Source organism: Danio rerio, chromosome 9 (assembly GCF_049306965.1).
Source record: "Danio rerio strain Tuebingen ecotype United States chromosome 9, GRCz12tu, whole genome shotgun sequence".
Lineage (NCBI taxonomy): Eukaryota > Metazoa > Chordata > Actinopteri > Cypriniformes > Danionidae > Danio > Danio rerio.
Window position 1 is genome coordinate 51,165,001 of NC_133184.1, and position 17,787 is coordinate 51,182,787.

Sequence of the window (17,787 nt, forward strand, 5' to 3'; positions counted from 1 at the left end):
CTGTAGTTCTGCATAATGTGCACTATCCAAAGCTTATCAGCATAAAAATAGTAGCTGATTATATTAAAGCTATTTCAAGAGAGTCAAATTGTTTAACTCTTTCCCCACCAGGTTTTATTTATTTATTTATTTATTTATTTATTTATTTATTTATTTTCTTGTCGGCTTAGTCCCTTTATTAATCCAGGGTCGCCACAGTGGAATGAACCGTCAACTTATCCAGCACATTTTTATGCAGCGGATGCCCTTCCAGCCACAACCCATCTCTGGGAAACATCCACACACTCATTCATACACACTTTAGCCTACCCAATTCACCTGTACCATGTCTTTGGACTGTGGGGGAAACCGGAGCACCCGGAGGAAACCCAAGTGAGCGCAGGGAGAACATGCAAACTCCACACAGAAACGCCAACTGAGCCGAGCCGAGTTCGAACCAGCGACAGCACTATCTACTGCATTTAGTCTTTAAAACGAATGCTACAGAATGGTATGATGTTGTTCATCTTTGGTTTACCAGCTGACCACTTACCTCCATTTAGAAGGCTTCTCTGCTCTTACACGTTTCTCCAGTGGCTTGCCGTGTACGTCGGAGAATTTGAGACACAGAGTGGAGTTGACTGCTACAGTGGGGTTTGAGTCCAGCAAAGAACGGTTCCAGAAAGCATGTAAGACAAAAACAAAAGGCAAAAACTTAAACAAGTAAATAACGGGGTGAGAATGTGGTAAAACTTGAAAACATGGTAAAATCAGGAGGCCACGAGGGCTTTTCTTTTTCTGTATTGCTTTTGAAAACACTGTCAGTATGGTTTAGGAAAGTGGGTGAGCGGTGGTTAATCTGTGATTTTGAAACACTATCAGTTGGGTTTAAGAGGAGGGTGGGTCAGTCAATCGGTCAGTCAGTCAGTCAGTAGCAGCAGCGGTGAGATCAGCAGGAGCGAATGGCACTCGCGAAAGAAATTTGAGATCTGAAAAAAATGTACACAGCGGCCTCTGGTGGATTTGGAAAACAAAACAACAAGAAAAAAAAAAAAAAAAAAAAGAGTAGCTCCTGGGACGTATTTGGTGCTCTCCATAAATGTATATAGGGTATACATATATAGAATGAGCCTGGATTAGCTTTTTTGTTTTTAAAATTGGGTCATACCCATTAAGGGAGTTTCCAGCAAGAAATAACAAAACAGGATGGTGGTGGGAGATGGGTGTTAAATACGAGAGACTTGGTAGATGTTGAAAGCATGCATGGAAACTTGAAAAAGTCGATTAATGGTAAGGATGCACTGTTTCATAAATGATAGAAAATACTGTCAATGGCAGAATTAAAGTCGCCTTTCAATTCCCATTCTTAAATTTGACTCCAATGTGGTAAAAATTAAGTAAATACACATCTCAGTGTTTTAAAAAACAACTTTTGATTGGTTGGTTGGTTGATTGATTGATGCAAACAGATATACACCAGTTTATTAGGTACACCTTACTAGTAACTGGTTGGACCCCTTTTCCTTCAAAACTGACTTAATCCTTCGTAGCATATATTCAACAAGGTATTGGAAATATTCCTCAGAGATTTTTCTCCATATTGACATGATAGCATCACGCAGTTGCTGCAGACTTATTGGCTGCACATCCATGATGCAAATCTCCTTTTCCACCACATCCCAAAGGTGCCCTATTGGATTGAGTTCTGTTGACTGTAGAGGCCATTTGGGTACAGTAAACTCATTGTCATGTTCAAGAAAAAAATATGAGATAATTCGCGCTTTGACATGGTGCATTATCCTGCTGGAAGTAGCCATCAGAAGATGGGTACACTGTGGTCATAAAGGAATAAACATGGTAAGCAACACTACTTGAGATGATGCTCATTTGATACAAATGGCCACAAGAAAATATCCCCCAGAGCATTACACCACCACCACCACCACCACCACCTGTCTGAACCATTGATACAAGGCAGGATGGATCCATGCTTTCATGTTGTTGACGGCAAATTCTGAACCTACCATCCAAATGTCACAGCAGATATTGAGACTCAGACCAGGCAACGTTTTTTTCCATCTTCAATTGTCCAATTTTGGTGACTCTGTGTAATTTGTAGCCTCAGCCAACAATAATTCCACATTCAAAGTCACTTAAATCCCCTTTCTTCCCATAATCTGCCATGTGATTGGCTGATTAGAAATTTGCGTTAACAAGCAGTTGGACAGGTGTACCTAATAAAGTGGCCGGTGAGTGTATAAATATAAAATTATAAAAAAAATAAAAAATTCATTTAATAAAATTGACTTAACTTATACAGTAAGAATAGCGTTGGCACTGATGGAGGTTGAATTATGCTGCATTTTTATTTTTTTGTCCAAATATAGCAAGGCGATTATATTGTTTAAATTTGTTTAGGATGGCTTTTTTCCTTAATGCCTGTCCTGTTTTCAAAATAATTGTCTTATATACAAAGTATAGAAAAAACTTAATTATTAATTATTGTAAAATTAATATGAATTATTGTCATCTCACTAGTAAATGTTGTGGCCAATCAAATGCAGCCTGGGGCATGCATATTAATGATCCCATGTGGTATGTCAGTCTGTTTTTGTTCTGATTGACCTGGTTTACACTGGGATTTTACACTCACAGTATTTCAATTACAGTATGTAACATCCATGTATTCCGACTACTATTATTCAACTGCCTAGGTTTATCCACTATAGGTATAATCAAACCACAATTTTTTAAACCTTTTCACAAAAACAGAAGTGAGAAAATACATCTCAGGAGAGGTGTTCGAGTATTACCGCTGCTATAAAGCTTTTGTTTGACGAAAAAAATGCATTGTTGCATTATGACACACTCCACTATTGCTCGCTAAAAACATCAGCTTGTTAGAAGTAAAACGACACTGCTTAAACCTGCGAAGGCACTGTCACGCTCCTGAAAAATGACGTGTAGTCAGAGGCTTCGCTACCTTTAGTTTGTTTCTCCAGTCTCAAACCACATGAGGCAGAAAACAGTTTACCTGGAGATCAGAAAGTGTTGTTCTCATTAGGGATGAAGATAGTCAGTGAAGCCCCGGTCCTCACCAACAGCTCATTTGTCAAGATGTGCCTGCATTTAGCAGACTTTCAGCAAAAATAGAACCATAATTGCATCAATTAGCAACAGAATGGGGAAAAAAACAGAAGCAGCAGTTTGGTGTGGAGATAAATGCTGGTGCGCAGGATGGAGAGCATTTGCCATACTGGTCCTAACACATCCCAAATTATAGGAAGAGTGCTCCAAAAATGAGTAATTTTAGCTTTCTGTCCTCACTGACTGTAAGAGCGAGCTTCTTTGAAGATACTCTCCGAAGTGGATAAATCTGAAAATGTGGTTTTCTTATGGACTGTGAAAATGATGACTCTTGTTTTGTTACGTGATGCATATCGCACGCACAGATCTACGGTTTTACCTGCTTCGCTGCGCCTGCCGTCCATAGTGTTGTTAAAAATAAATGTTGCTTTGTACAGTTTTCATATTACATTCCAGCAGAGATGACAGAAAATTGCTATCCTGCGGCAACATACGAGAGGAATTGCTCTTTAGATTGTGCCAGAACAATTTATAATGTCTTGTCTCGTTGTAATGTACATCTATGTGAGCTTTTTTTTATTGTTGTACATAATATTGTATCCAGAAGAAGCTTGGACAGAGAGTGTATCTTCAAGTGTATCCAGATTAATGCAGTGAAAATTTGATAAGACGATCTAAAAACAACACAGTAAAAGTGACTCATATACTTCATATTTCAATGTATAATTGAAGGCAATAGGGTATATGTCGAAGCATGCTAATAGGACTTTTAATTTGACAGTAACCTGGGCTAACCGCTTCCGGTGAACTGAATGGCATTGTAAAATCGGTGCGTTTAAGGTCTGTTTTCTTTAAAAATCAGATATCTCCACTGGCTAAGTGATATCCAATATAAAGTGGGTATCAGATTGTACAAAAAGCACCGCATTAAATTACATTTTTCCCCGCCATGTCTTTATAATATGAGTATTTATTTTACCCTAGTATATTTAATAGAGCTTCTGGGCTAACTTGCCGATATGGACAGGCGCGTGCGAGTAGACGGCTTTTTGTTTCGTTTTATGCTTGAGCAACTAAATAAATGCCAAAGTCTATTTAACTGATTGTATTTTCATTATATTACAACATCTATGCTGTAAAAGGAACCGTATAAAATGGAAAAAAGCTCACAATAACAGGTCACCGGAAGTTTGTCAGTATGGGAACAACACTAGCTTGGCATAAACCCTATTAGCCTTCCTGTGAAATTTTAATTATTTGTAATATATTTCCAAAGTGATGTTTAACAGTGAAAGGGAATTTTCACAGTGTTTCCTCTAATATGTTTTGGGTTTAAAGAAAGTCTTATTTCTTGTATTTTGGTTGGAATAAAAGCAGTTTTTAAAAGTTGTAATTATTTTAACTAGTTTTAAGATCAATATTGTTAGCCTGTCTTTCCCTGTTGTCTACAGAACAAACCACTGTTACACAATTATTTGCCTTATAACCCTACCTTGCCTAATTAACCTAGTTAAGCTTTTAATTAGCACTTTAAGCTGAATACTATGCCAAATTACTAACATATTATGTACTGTCATCATGCCTCATCACAGTACAGAAATCGCATTAGTGAAAATAACCAACGATTTACTCTTAGCTGCTGACCAAGGGTGGATCTTGCTATTAGTTTTACTCGATCTTAGTGCCGCATTTGACACCATTGACCACAATATCTTCATAGACCACTAAAATTCTACAGGTGTCCAGGGACAGGCTCTACAATGGTTTAAGACATACTTAGCTGACCGTTGCCAGTTTGTGAATCTTAATGGACAGCCTTCACAAGTCAGCCCTGTAAAGTATGGGGTGCCTCAAGGATCAGTTTTAGGCCCTGTGCTGTTTACAATATACATGCTACCCCTGGGAGACATTATTAGAAGACATGGGATGAGCTTTTACTGCTATGCAGATGATACTCAATTATATATTTCAGCTAAACCTGATGAGACGTCTGAACTGTCTAAGCTAACTGAGTGTATTAAAGATGTTAAAGACTGGATGATCAACAATTTCCTTCTCTTAAACTCAGACAAAACTGAATTATTACTTATTGGGCCTAAATCCTGTACACAGCAGATCTCACAACTCAACCTGCAATTAGAGGGATACAAAGTTAGTGTTAGCTCTACTATAAAAGATCTGGGTATCAAATTAGACAGTAATTTAACTAAAAAAAAACCTATATCCCATGTCACAAAAACTGCCTTCTTTCATCTGAGAAATATCGCTAAATTTCGAAGTATGCTATCCATCCCAGATGCAGAAAAGCTAGTTCATGCTTTTATGACTTCTAGGCTGGATTACTGTAATGCATCCTCTATTAACACACTTCAGCTAGTACAAAATGCAGCAGCCAGAGTTCTTACCAGGTCTAGAAAAATATGATCATATCACCCCAATTTTATCCTTCTTACACTGGCTGCCTGTTAGGTTTAGTAGTGAATTTAAAATATTGCTTCTTACCTATAAAGCTCTAAATAATCCACCTCCTGTTTATCTAACCAACCGTCTGTCTCGCTACAATCCAACCCGCTCTTTAAGATCTCAAAACTCAGGGCTTCTGGTAGTACCTAGAATAGCAAAGTCAAGTAAAGGAGGTAGAGCCTTCTCATTTATGGCTCCTAAACTTTACAATAGCCTTCCTGTTAATGTCTGGGGCTCAGACACACTCTCTCAGTTCAAAACTCGATTAAACACCTATCTGTTTAGTAAAGCATAGACTCAGTGCATCACTTATTGGTATGATACATGAATGTGCCAGATTTTTGCATCTCCTTTATATACACTATGAACAGCAGCTACGCTAATTATTCTCTTTATTCTCTATTTCCACCTAGGGATACTCATCCCAAGGCCCTCAGACTATGCAGCGCCACTGATTCGATCCAAGACCAGCGACGAGATGATCCCAAGGTTTCCATAATTCTGGACCAGGCCATATCCTGAGCAGCTGCTGTGGTGGTCATGGAGGAGTGGAGAGCATGAGTCTGATTCCTGTGACGCTCTGGGGACAGACGAGTCTTTCTGACCTCCAGGTTCTCCAGCGCCAAGACTGCAGCTCTGCACAAGACGTTTGGCCAACGGAAAAATGGTCATGCCCAACTAAGCCTGGTTTCTCTCTAGGTTTTTAATTCTTCATTTTCGCCAATTGGTGAAGTTTTTTCCTCGCCACTGGCTTGCATGGTTCGGGATCTGTAGAGCTGCGCATCGATGGATTTGCTCTTCAGTGTTTGGACTCTCAGTAGTGATTATTAAACCACACTGAACTAAGCTAAACTGAACTAAACTTAAACCCTAAAACCTGAACTGACACTGTTTCAATTCACTATAATCTTATATGTGAAGCTGCTTTGACACAATCCACATTGTAAAACTGCTAAACAAATAATGGTGAATTGAATCATTGCAAAGAAAATAGAAATGAGTTACTCTAACTTTAAAACTGTGTTGAAAAGATCTCCGTTAAACAGCACTTGGAAAATATTTTCAGATTTTTACTTCAGCTATACACTTACTTTATTAGGTACATGGTCACTTTATTAGGTACACCTTACTAGTACCAGGTTGGACCCCCTTTTGCCTTCAGAACTGCCTTAATCCTTTGTGGAATATATTCAACAAGGTACTGGAAATATTCCTCACAGATTTTGCTCCATATTGACATGACAGCATCACACAGTTGCTGCAGATTTGTTGGCTGCTCGCCCATGATGCGAATCTCCCGTTTTACCACAAATGTGCTCTAATGGATTGAGTTCTGGTGATTGTGGAGGCCATTTCAGTACAGTGAACTCATTGTCATGGTCAAGAAACCAGTCTGAGATGATTCATGTTTTATGTCATGGTGTGTTATACTGCTGAAAGTACCCATCATCTCATATTATATTATACTGAGGTAATAAAGAGATGGACATAGTCAGCAACAATATTCAGGTAGGCTGTGGCGTTGACAAGATGTTTAATTGCTACTAATGGGCCCAAAGGGGGCCAAGAAAATATCCCCTCCCCCCCCACCATTACACCACCACCAGCAGACTGAAGCATTAATTAAGGCAGGATATATTTTTTCATGTTGACACCTATTGGTGGTTTTAGTAGTTTTCCATTTATGCATGACAGGTATAAATCAAAAAAGATTACCAGAACAAAATGCTGATCAAAATATTGTATAATTAACATGATCAAGTAACATAATTATTCAATAATGTAACTTCTGGTGATTCAAATGTATGAGATCCACATAACATCAAACTTCTGTTGTATATATATATAAAAACAAACCTCTATAGACTGCTGTGCTATTTTTGTTCAGCATTATTATATCTTTATTAGTGTGCCGTATGGCATTGGGTTCTGCTGTGGTAAAAGTACATATGTACATCTGCAAAAAACAGTGCTTGCTAATTTTGCTCAAGTTCATGGTTTATTTATGCACATATGTCTTAATAAGAAGAAACTCAATGCCTCCAACCTCATAATGAGAAGTTTTATTCTAACCACACAAGTTTGTGGTGTTATTTCTAAATGTTTTCCACTGAATACTGAATTGGTGAACTGTGTTGGTAATGATGTGTAAGGATGGCTATATCTCGTTATAATATCAGACCCTGAGAACTGGAATTTCATGAGACAAGACCACAAGCATTGCTATGCAATAAAACAATAATCTTTCTAGTGTGAGTAACAGACCTGCAAAAGAGCAAGTTCTTCAACTGCCTGAGTTATCCATTATGTGTCCCCCTCTCTGCCACCCCCTTCACTTCTTCAATCAGAGCTCAGGTCACTGACATTCCACACCTAATCTTCATCCTCTTCATATGGAGTATCCTGTGAATCTATAGCTTTAATGCCGAGTTCAGACTGCATGATTTTCAAACTAGTCGTGTCACAGATGTTTTCACACTGCATGACTATCTGGTTTAGCGTTTCGTCGCTGCTTTGTTTACACTGCAAGATGGATCGGCGACAGAGACTTTCATATTGCATGACTTTACTATTGGAAGAATCGCCAACAAACCTCCACTAGTTTTTCCTCCATTTCATGGGTACAAATAAACCGAAAAAGAGCGCTTTTAACTTCTCCCTCAGCCTCCCGCTGGCCTGCAGCAGGTATACACACACACGCACACAAGTGAATGCCGCTCTCTCATTGGCTGTGGGCAATGGCTGATGTTATTTTCAGTCAAAACTCAATTCACACGGCATGATTTGAATCGCCGACAGCTCCAGATATTTAGCACGCCAAATATCTCGCAGGCATCGGCGACTCATCGGCGATTCTCTCAGATCGCGCCTTTGATGGTTCATACTGTGTGATTGTCACGTACGTGCACGAGCAGCGATTTGCCTGTGATTTCAGGCATTTGTCGGCGATTTCTCAAAACCTGTCGGCCAGCCAAAATCGGGGCTAAAATCACGCAGTCTGAACTAGGCATAACTTGCGTGTTTGGAATCATTTTAAATGTCTCTGTGTGACTGGTAAATGATCTTAATTTTGCAGTAGTCACTTGTATTATGATAATTATTGTCTGAGTTTGGGGAAAGTACTACTGAAATGTGAAATTGTCTGTCAATTATAAACTTTTTACTCCAGTTGGTGATTAGTTTTTGGTTTAACATATGACCAGACTGAGATCTCAGTGAAGCTTTATTATCTTTAATTTATGGCTTTTTGCTCTAAGTTAAGTATTTAAAGGAAATCAGGGCTCGAAATTGCGACCATTTAGGTCGCATATGCGCCCGAAATTTTATCTATGCGACCTCAAAATATATTTGGGAGCATTTCTGCGAGTGCTTAAAATTGTTGTGTGCGACCAGTTTTTACTGTAAAATGTTCACCACATGCGCGGATTCGGGAGACATTCACGCAGAATGCATCTTTAAGCTGTTTGTCTGCACTTGGAACATGAAACGCAGCGCTCGGGATTGGTTTAAAACAGTTGTCATGTCAACTTGCTGCAGTAAACAAAGGCAAGTCCATAATGCTTGCCCCGCCTTCGCGCTCTTCTTATTGGCCCACCACTGCTCTAGCACTGAACGTGAATGATTGGTTAATATCAGCTGTCAATCACTCAGTCAGTGCCTTCTGGTTTGGGATGACAGAAAGAGCTACTACCGCGAAAAACTGTAAAGCGCTTAAGATGAGAATGAAGATAACACTGACAGATTTTGTTTTAGAAACCATGGCATCTAAAGTTACAAATAAAGACACATCTTACTAGTGACCATGTGCTGAATGTTAATCCACCACCTACACTTTTAGAAGAGTGGATAAGACTTCCATTGGCTTCAAGTCCGCTATGAAAAGTCTGTGGAATGGAGTTTTCAGGTAACTGTTATCCACATCTAGCACGAGAGCTTCTGTTTAATCCTTCATATAATCGCCAGATGCTGTCCGCCTTGCAAGGGGCAGCTATATGTCAAATTTAACACCACGTACACCATCGCAAACGGGCTTACACTGAGTAAACTAATATCGCTACTCCTAAAAAGACCGGTATTGCTATTAACATGACGTATGCATATAATAAGGTACAGTATATGTCAAAAGCATCAGTGCAATATCAGACACCACACGTGAGAACAGCACAGTTGTACCATTAACAGATTCATTCAAGCAGTGCGTGCAGGGCCGGTGAGCGGTCCGTGTATGCTTTGGTCACTCAGTTATGTTATAAAATCTATTTTCTTGTGATAACGGGATTTCGTTGAGACATATTTTTCTCACGGTTGCATATATATATATATATATATATATATATATATATATATATTATTATTATTTTTTTTTTTTGCTTGTTAGTTTGATTAGTGTTAATTTCAAATGCAATAAATATGTTTGTATAAAATTGGTGCTCATAATTGGTGGGTGCGACTAAATTTTGGCTGATGCGCCTACATTTTTAAAGTTAGGAACACCGGTGCTACCAAGCAAAAAGGTTAATTTCGAGTCCTGGAAACGTGTAAACACATCATTGGGATCTTGTAGCCAAGACACCCCGTTACTCTCTGAGATGTCTATGCTGCAACATAGCTACTTCTTGGGTCAGGTATGCATCTCTAACTCTTTGATTTATCTTAGAGTAATGGATGTTGTATTTTTACAGTATCATCTGTGAATTTGCTTTCTGATTGTTTTATTATGTAATAGGCATTGCAGATTTTTACCTGACAAATAAAATGTTAAGTTTTGATTCATTCTGAACTCTCTTGAAATTTTTAATATCCAGTAGATTAAGTGGAGTATGCGCTACTTTAATGATTCGACATGATTAGACTTTCGATTCTAGAGACACATTTGACTGTAGGAAGCCGTTTTGACATAACAGCATGGAGATCTTTAATAATCTAATCACTGAAATCAGCAAGTTGTATGGAAGTGGCTAAATCTACTACTTTTCAGGATCAGTGAGCAGTTCGCAACCTGACTATTTAAGTAACCCTACATCCTCTGACTAACTTCAGAGTGTCGACATGCTGTTCGTGAGAAGACACGCAAACCTGGGGTGTGAAACTCTGAGCGGCGTCAGGTCCCTAATGAACGTATAACTAAAGAGTATGAGAACAGATATAGATCTAAATTCTAATTTGAGTCATAAATGATGAATGTGATCTGCTCGTACAATTAGAAATATAGTCTAAATTTGACAGTCACTTTATAGTCACTTAAAATTAGAGTCGGATTAAATTTGGAGCTGAAAAACAAATACAAATAAATTCTAATAAACACATTTTTTTTCTCCAAAGCACTGAAAAAAGGCTTATATGTGCATTTAACCTTTGACCAAGCTGTTAGTTCCGTCACTGGAATAGACATTTTGTGTGTTTTGTATAGATTTCTATTCAAGTATATTCAAGTATAATGACACATAAGAGCAATCTATATAAAATAGACCCCTTGGCAACTACAAACTATGTTTACATGTAATTTAAAATGATCACACACTATTTCACTGCAAATTGCATGGTGACATTACCACTAGCCACAGACACTGGTTAGTTTATACAGAGCGTAATGCAGCAATCAATTGAGAAGAGCATTCAGAGGAAATAACAGAGCCACTAAAAGCTAATCTTTACAGCGAGGCGTCACGACCAGCGGTAAATCAAATCAGCGGGCTGTTAAGGGTCATCTACTACACATCTGACTGATAAACCTGCGGCTTGAGCAGAGTCAGGCCCCGGGCTGCAAATGCAGAAACCCAGAGTGCACCATCACAAGCCAAAGATAACAAGCTGTATTTCAAACCCTCGCAGCTCCAGCGCTGGACCGTTTGAGGATGATTCTGGCTTACAGCGAAACATATGTCACTGCCGACGAGTAGGACTGGGCGATATGACAAAAATCTCACATCCTGATAATGTGATATATTTCACTATATAGTACCACTTCTGTAAATTCAATCAATTAATTGATTGTATACAATAAAAAAAGGACTATTTCTTTTTACATTTGTATACTCAGGTAATCTTATTTTTCACAATTTAGAAATGTATATGTTTGATTAAAATGCAGAAATATAACATGACTAATAATAAAAAAGATAGATATTAGAGGTGTGAAAAGGCACCTATCCCGCAAGACAAGACTGGGTTCACAAGAACGAGAAATTAAAGATTTTTATAAATCCTCAATGATAAAATATATATTTAAAAATAGTCTTATTCAACGAAAACAAAACACATATGTATGAAATGTTTGTGTATTTTGAGATCAACTTGACTTTATGTAATAAAACTTGGGTTTTTTTAAAACTATATGCTGTAATAAACATGTAAACACTGCTACAAATGTTTTTCCACAAATTCAACTCACAGCAAGTGCTTAACAAATGTAATTATATATTAATAAAGATATATTATAACTAGGGTTGGGTACCGAAACCCGGTGCCATTAAAGCACCGGTACTTTTGTAACCGGTATGTACCGGATCAAATTAGCATATGAATTTCGATGCCTAATTTCGGTGCCACTGGTGCTGTGAAAAGGACATAAGAAGCATCAAAGGGGTGCATCAAAGGCACACATAGGCGTTGTTTCAAACCATCTCAAACGTTCATTCATTAATTTTTTTGTCGGCTTAGTCCCTTTATTAATGCGGGGTCACCACAGCCGAATGAACCACCAACTTATCCAGCAAGTTTTTACGCAGCGGATGCCCTTCCAGCCACAACTGTTCTCTGGGAAACATCCACACACACATTCACACAATACGGACAATTTAGCCTACTCAATTCACCTGTATCGGATGTCTTTGGACTGTGGGGGAAACCGGAGCACCCGGAGGAAACCCACCCGAAGGCAGGGAGAACATGCAAACTCCACACAGAAACGCCAACTGAGCCGAGGTTCGACCCAGCGACCTTCTTGCTGTGGGGCGACAGTAGGCTTGGGCGGTATTACGGTATTATGGTATACCGCGGGATCTAAAAATAGCAACGGTGTCAGTTTCAATACCATTATACCGTCATATAATATTAAATATCCTTTATTTAATGCTTACAAAAACGTATGTGTGGTTGTCATCACGGCACAGTGTGGAGGAGAGAGAGAGAGGAAGAGGGAGGGGGAGAGGGTGAGAGGGAGGGGGGAAAAGGGGCAGGGAGAGGTGACGTGACAAGTCGTGCTTCAAAGTGTCCTGCAGTTTGGCAGTATTTACGGTTTTGACTGAACAGAAGGGAGACGTGGTTAATATGAACGAGAGGTCTGCATTAGAGCTAAAGATCTTTGCCCGAACCCGGCGAGACCTGAAAAAAATCCAAATCCCTGCATTAAAATCCATCCCTGCAAAGTTGAAGCAAATGATGACGAAGTAGTAAAAAAAGAGAATTTTGACGGCGGTCAAGTCAGTCACTAGCTCATAAGGAGCGGTTATTCCAGCCGCAGGTATCTCGCGATCGCTCATACACTGAGTATTACGGTAGAGCCCTAAACCGCAAGCTGACAGGTAAAAAGAAGAGGCCATTCGCTACACTGAAACTGCTATCATGGAAAATTAAATAGATGTTCCTGACTGGTAGAAGATGAACAAACAATCCTACCAAAAACTTGCAAAATCAGCCAGATCAGAACTCTGCATCTCGACCTGTAGCCGCAGGAAAGGGTGTTTTAGCTGCTGGACGCACCATGAGTGAGAGACTGCACTAAAGCCAGTGGATTTAATAATGTTCCTCCACAAACACACGTAGACTAGTCTTGGTGAGTAAAGGGTTTTTAAATTATAAATAAATATTAATTAAACCATATAATCATAATGTAGACCGAGTATACAGGCTAATGGTGGCATTATTCTTTTAATATTCAGCTTCACCGCCGCCCTAATGCCAGATTGTGAATAGAAGTGGAGAAACATCTTGCACAACCTTTATCTTAATTTCGTTACTGCCAAAATACCCGTCATCATTTAGAGTTTATTTTAATTTGATTTCTAAAGCAAGATTTCTTTTCAAAAAGCTAAGTGCATGTACCTAGACCTATAGAGTGCTGAGATGTTACAGAGGACTTATTTTATTTCTTTGTTCCAGCTTCCAAGTGGCCTATAGTCTATGTTTGTTACGAATAAATGATGTTAAAACATATAAATGAATCATTCTTTAAAAAATGCAATAGAGCTGTATGCTTGAGCACATTTGAATAATGTCGGGCTGTAAACGGGATCGGGCTTTATAAAGCTGTCAATCAAAATGTACCTGTCAGACTCGGGACCTATCGGGTATAATTTTTATGGCCCGATGACAGCTCTCTGCATTCCCGCTGCTGTTCCGCGGGAGCCGGCCAGATATCTTACAGTGTGGGAGTAAATTTCTGAATAAATCGCGGGAGAGATGTGTGTGTGTGTGTGTGTGTGTATGTGTGTGAGAGAGAGAGAAAGAGAGAGAGAGAGAGAGAGAGAGAGAGGGACAGAGAGAGAGAGAGGTGCTGTGCGTCGCTTGGCGCTCTCTCTCTCTCTCTCTCTGACCGCGAGCCTAAGGTCGCATATAAGGTATTCAGTTTCTGAATGGTTTAGGCTCAAGCCAACAGTTTGGTGACGCTGTCTGAGCCTTACGTCATAATTTTTTTTTATTACGCCGGTAATACCGGATACCGGGGTAAAATATGGAGGCGGTTTGACGGTATCAAAATTTGGATACCGCCCAAGCCTAGGCAACAGCACTACCTACTGCGCCACTGCCTCGCCCCACCATCTCAAACATTTAATTCTAAACAACTTAGAGGAATACGGACAGGCGATGTCAGGCGATTGTTATTGCCGCTTAGGGAACGTACGCATGCAACGCATTCAGCCTGGTTTTCGGTGAGCAAGAGCGACACTCTTCAGATCAACACGCATGATTGCGTTCATCAAATTTGCTTTAAGCATTCTAAAGCGTGTTTACCAAGCAAGGATTCTGACACAGCAACTACCTTTACAAAAGTTACCATGTCAAACTTAATGACACATTTGAGGGCTCAAAGGCAGAGGAATGCCTCTCTCGCATGCTCTAGGTGTCATGCAATCGCTCCCTCGGGCACTTGCGCCCTCTGCTTTCGCGGCACTTGCTCTCTCTGTGAAGGTGCTGCATGCATCGGTATAAAATAGCGATTTTAACACTGTTATTATAGGAAGTCCTCAGCTATGCAAAGACTATTATTAATCAGAGATCTAGTGTACATAGTTTTACGTTAGGAAATGCAGTCTTGAATTTACAAACAGTCAGCAAGTACCAAAGAACAGATGTAACACATTGATCTAATGTAGTTTTCAGTCACGCTCATGTAAGTCATATTCAACTCGTTTAGTTTTGCCTTTATTTATTTTTGATTTTCGTCTTCAACACATGATTTATTCACTACACATTTTTAAACAATAGTTTAACTAACTCATTTCTAATATCTGCTTTTTTATCTTCCCCATGGTGACAGTCAGTGCATAACATGTCCCTTTAAGTATTTTAGAGTCTTTTATTCAGATTAAAGTGTCATTTAAAGACTTAACGAGTTAACTACCAAAGTTGAAATAATTAGTCAAATTATTTTGTAACTGATTTGTTGTGTATCAAAAATATACAGTAAAAATTTCTTAAGGAGGCTAATAATACTGACCTTATTTTTATTTAAATTAAAAACTGCTTTTATTCACGAAATAAACAATAAGAAATATGACTTATGACTCCAGAATGATTATTTGTTTTAGGAAACACTGATTTTTTTTTTAGAAACATGAATTTAAATGAATGGAAGGGCAAAATAAATTGACTTCAACTGTAGGCCTATCTGTTAAAGTTTACAGGTGCAACAATGTGCCTTGATGTACTTGAATGTTAGAAATGTGTTCTCCTACACCAGTGTAACAAATATGGCCGACCAGACACATAATTATTTAGCTTTTTATTCAACAAATGAGCCAACTTTTGCCCAGGGAAGACTCAAAACCTGATTCCAAGGTATTTACGACCCAAAAGGAATGTGCCATGCAGCACTGAAAAAAGAAAGGTTTAGGACTTTTTAAGCTCCTTGCTTAAGACCTTGCTCCTTGCAATGTTTCCCTTGCTCCTGTACCAATATTATTGGTTTTAATACTTTTGTATATAATGCTTAACTGTACCAAAGCTAAACAAGCTCTTAAATGGTTCAAGTTTAGACTTGTCGTAAAGCTTACTAGCTGTTCTAATTAATCGTTGACATTAAGTGAATACGAATGCAACATATTAACATTAAGAGACTTTAACATTTCTGCCCCAATTTGCATAAAATTTGCCTATGCAAATTCCTCTGCCTCTGACAAAGCGCCATAAACCATGATGCAGAGAGGTTAGTTTCTTATTGGTCAACTTTACATGGAGGGTGGATCCGAACCCGCCCTATAAAGCTTGGGACAAAAGCAACGCTCTATCTCTGCTCTGAAACTCTCTTTTAAACCGCAAAGCTAAACCTCTTCAAACTCTCTGCAACTTCTTCAAAAAGAACTCTTCTCTCAACTCTCTTCTCTGACCTAACTTATCTGCAACGACCTAAGAACGAGACCTAAGATAGAGAAACCTCCAAGAAAGCAGGCGGAGACCCAGACGGAAAGGGTTAATCGCACAGCTCGGACCTTCACACCTAAGTTACTCTTTTCTTTATTTTCCATCGAGAGTCTAGTTAAGTTAGTGCGTCGCAAACCAGTGATCAGCACAACTGGCCCCTTTTGCCGCTTTAACTTCAAACACTGACTCACCCTACTCCAACCCTCGCGAGAACAAAGAACAACCAGCAGAACCACGTGCTCAACCAAGGGAGCTTCTATACATCACACAGACAGACGCAAGTATCCACTTTTGTCTACATCTGAACTGATGTGAACTAAATGCAAACCTAAACAGAGAATAGAAGGGTGAATATGATTATGTTTGGTTTGCTTGGTTTGCTCTTATAAACTCTAAGGTTTTCCCATCATTACATCCACTCAACCTCTTTACTCTCCTCTATACTTGTATGAATGTGTGGTTGTGTTAGATCTTAGTTTCTGTTAGATTAGTCAATAAAGTTTAATTTTGTATAAAGAAAGGTGCCTGTGTATATATGAATCTAATGTCTAAAACTTCGATCTTGTTACCCTGCTCAAACTTAATGGGTTTTTATTTTGATAGCGTCGCTGGACCATTCATTTGTTCGGATCTAAAGAGTCGATTCATTTGAAGCCCCGTTCAAATGAATCTTCCTTCCATTAAGCTAATCCGCTATATATATGATGATGCAGAAGATACACGAGCACTATGACTCCAAATCATAACTCGCAACTAGGGATGTAACGGTATTAGAATTTCACGGTATGATAATACCTCAGTATGAATGTCACGGTACGGTATTTATTGAATAATTTACAGGAAAAACAAAACCAATGAAAAGACTCGAAAAAAGTGCCAAAAGTGTTTATTTACCTTAGCACTGAACATAATGACATACAAATTAGCCATCTATCTGTAAGTTTTGAAACAGGAACTTCAATTTTTAAATTTCAATAACTAAAAAATATTTTAAAAAAATAAAGTTTGTTTAGTATTGTTGAAAACTCATCACATTCAACATTTAATCACTCACTCACTTAGATAGAGATGGGCTTTTTAAGGAGAATTATCATATAACTATAATCTGGTAAAAGCTGGGATCTCTGGGCATGTCCCCTGCAACAGAAAAAAACCCTCTTATTTGGGACTGAGGTTTCTGGGACAGAGAGATATGATTTAGCCAAGGCTGACAGCAGTGGGTAACATTGTGCATTGTCTTTTACCACTTGAGAGGACAAGCCATGAGTGAGATAGAGGTCTCTTTGTGGTGCAAGTCAATGCCTGCATCAATCTAACAAGTGTGCTGTGTTCTGCAGTCCTCATGACTGTTTTTAGTCGTATTCCCCGACTTATATTTCACCACAGTCTGACAGTGCCTGCATACTGTTTTTTTTCTTTGTCTGTCACCTTTTCTTCTTTTTCATATCTTTTTAGAAAGAAACCGAAATGCTTCCACATGCGATTTAAAACCCGCTTTAGGTTTGATCATTTCCAGCTCTTTTTCTTCCCCGCTACTAGCAACACACTCTATTTCCGCATTACTGGATATGTAATGGCAACAGACCGCAAAGGATGATGACCACGCCTAGGGTGATGTGAATTATAGTTCCCGCTACCTCCCGTTCGCTCCATTCGCCTAAGGTAACCTTTCTCAGA

At 38.9% G+C, this 17,787-nt stretch overlaps 1 protein-coding gene across 11 annotated transcripts in view; it reads right to left on the reverse strand.

The window, feature by feature from the left end:
• Positions 1–17,787, reverse strand: part of b3galt1b (UDP-Gal:betaGlcNAc beta 1,3-galactosyltransferase, polypeptide 1b) — a 370,122-nt gene that overhangs the window by 231,644 nt on the left and 120,691 nt on the right. For 6 of the 11 annotated variants that reach the window (XM_068223680.2, XM_073913219.1, XM_021479040.3 and 3 more), the window contains one exon: positions 533–623. The exons of 2 other annotated variants lie outside the window; for them this stretch is intronic. The gene's annotated coding sequence lies outside the window, so the exon portion shown is untranslated. The remainder of the gene's footprint in view (positions 1–532; positions 624–17,787) is intronic. 3 more of the 11 variants (XM_073913220.1, XM_073913217.1, XM_073913213.1) reach the window with 1 other exon arrangement.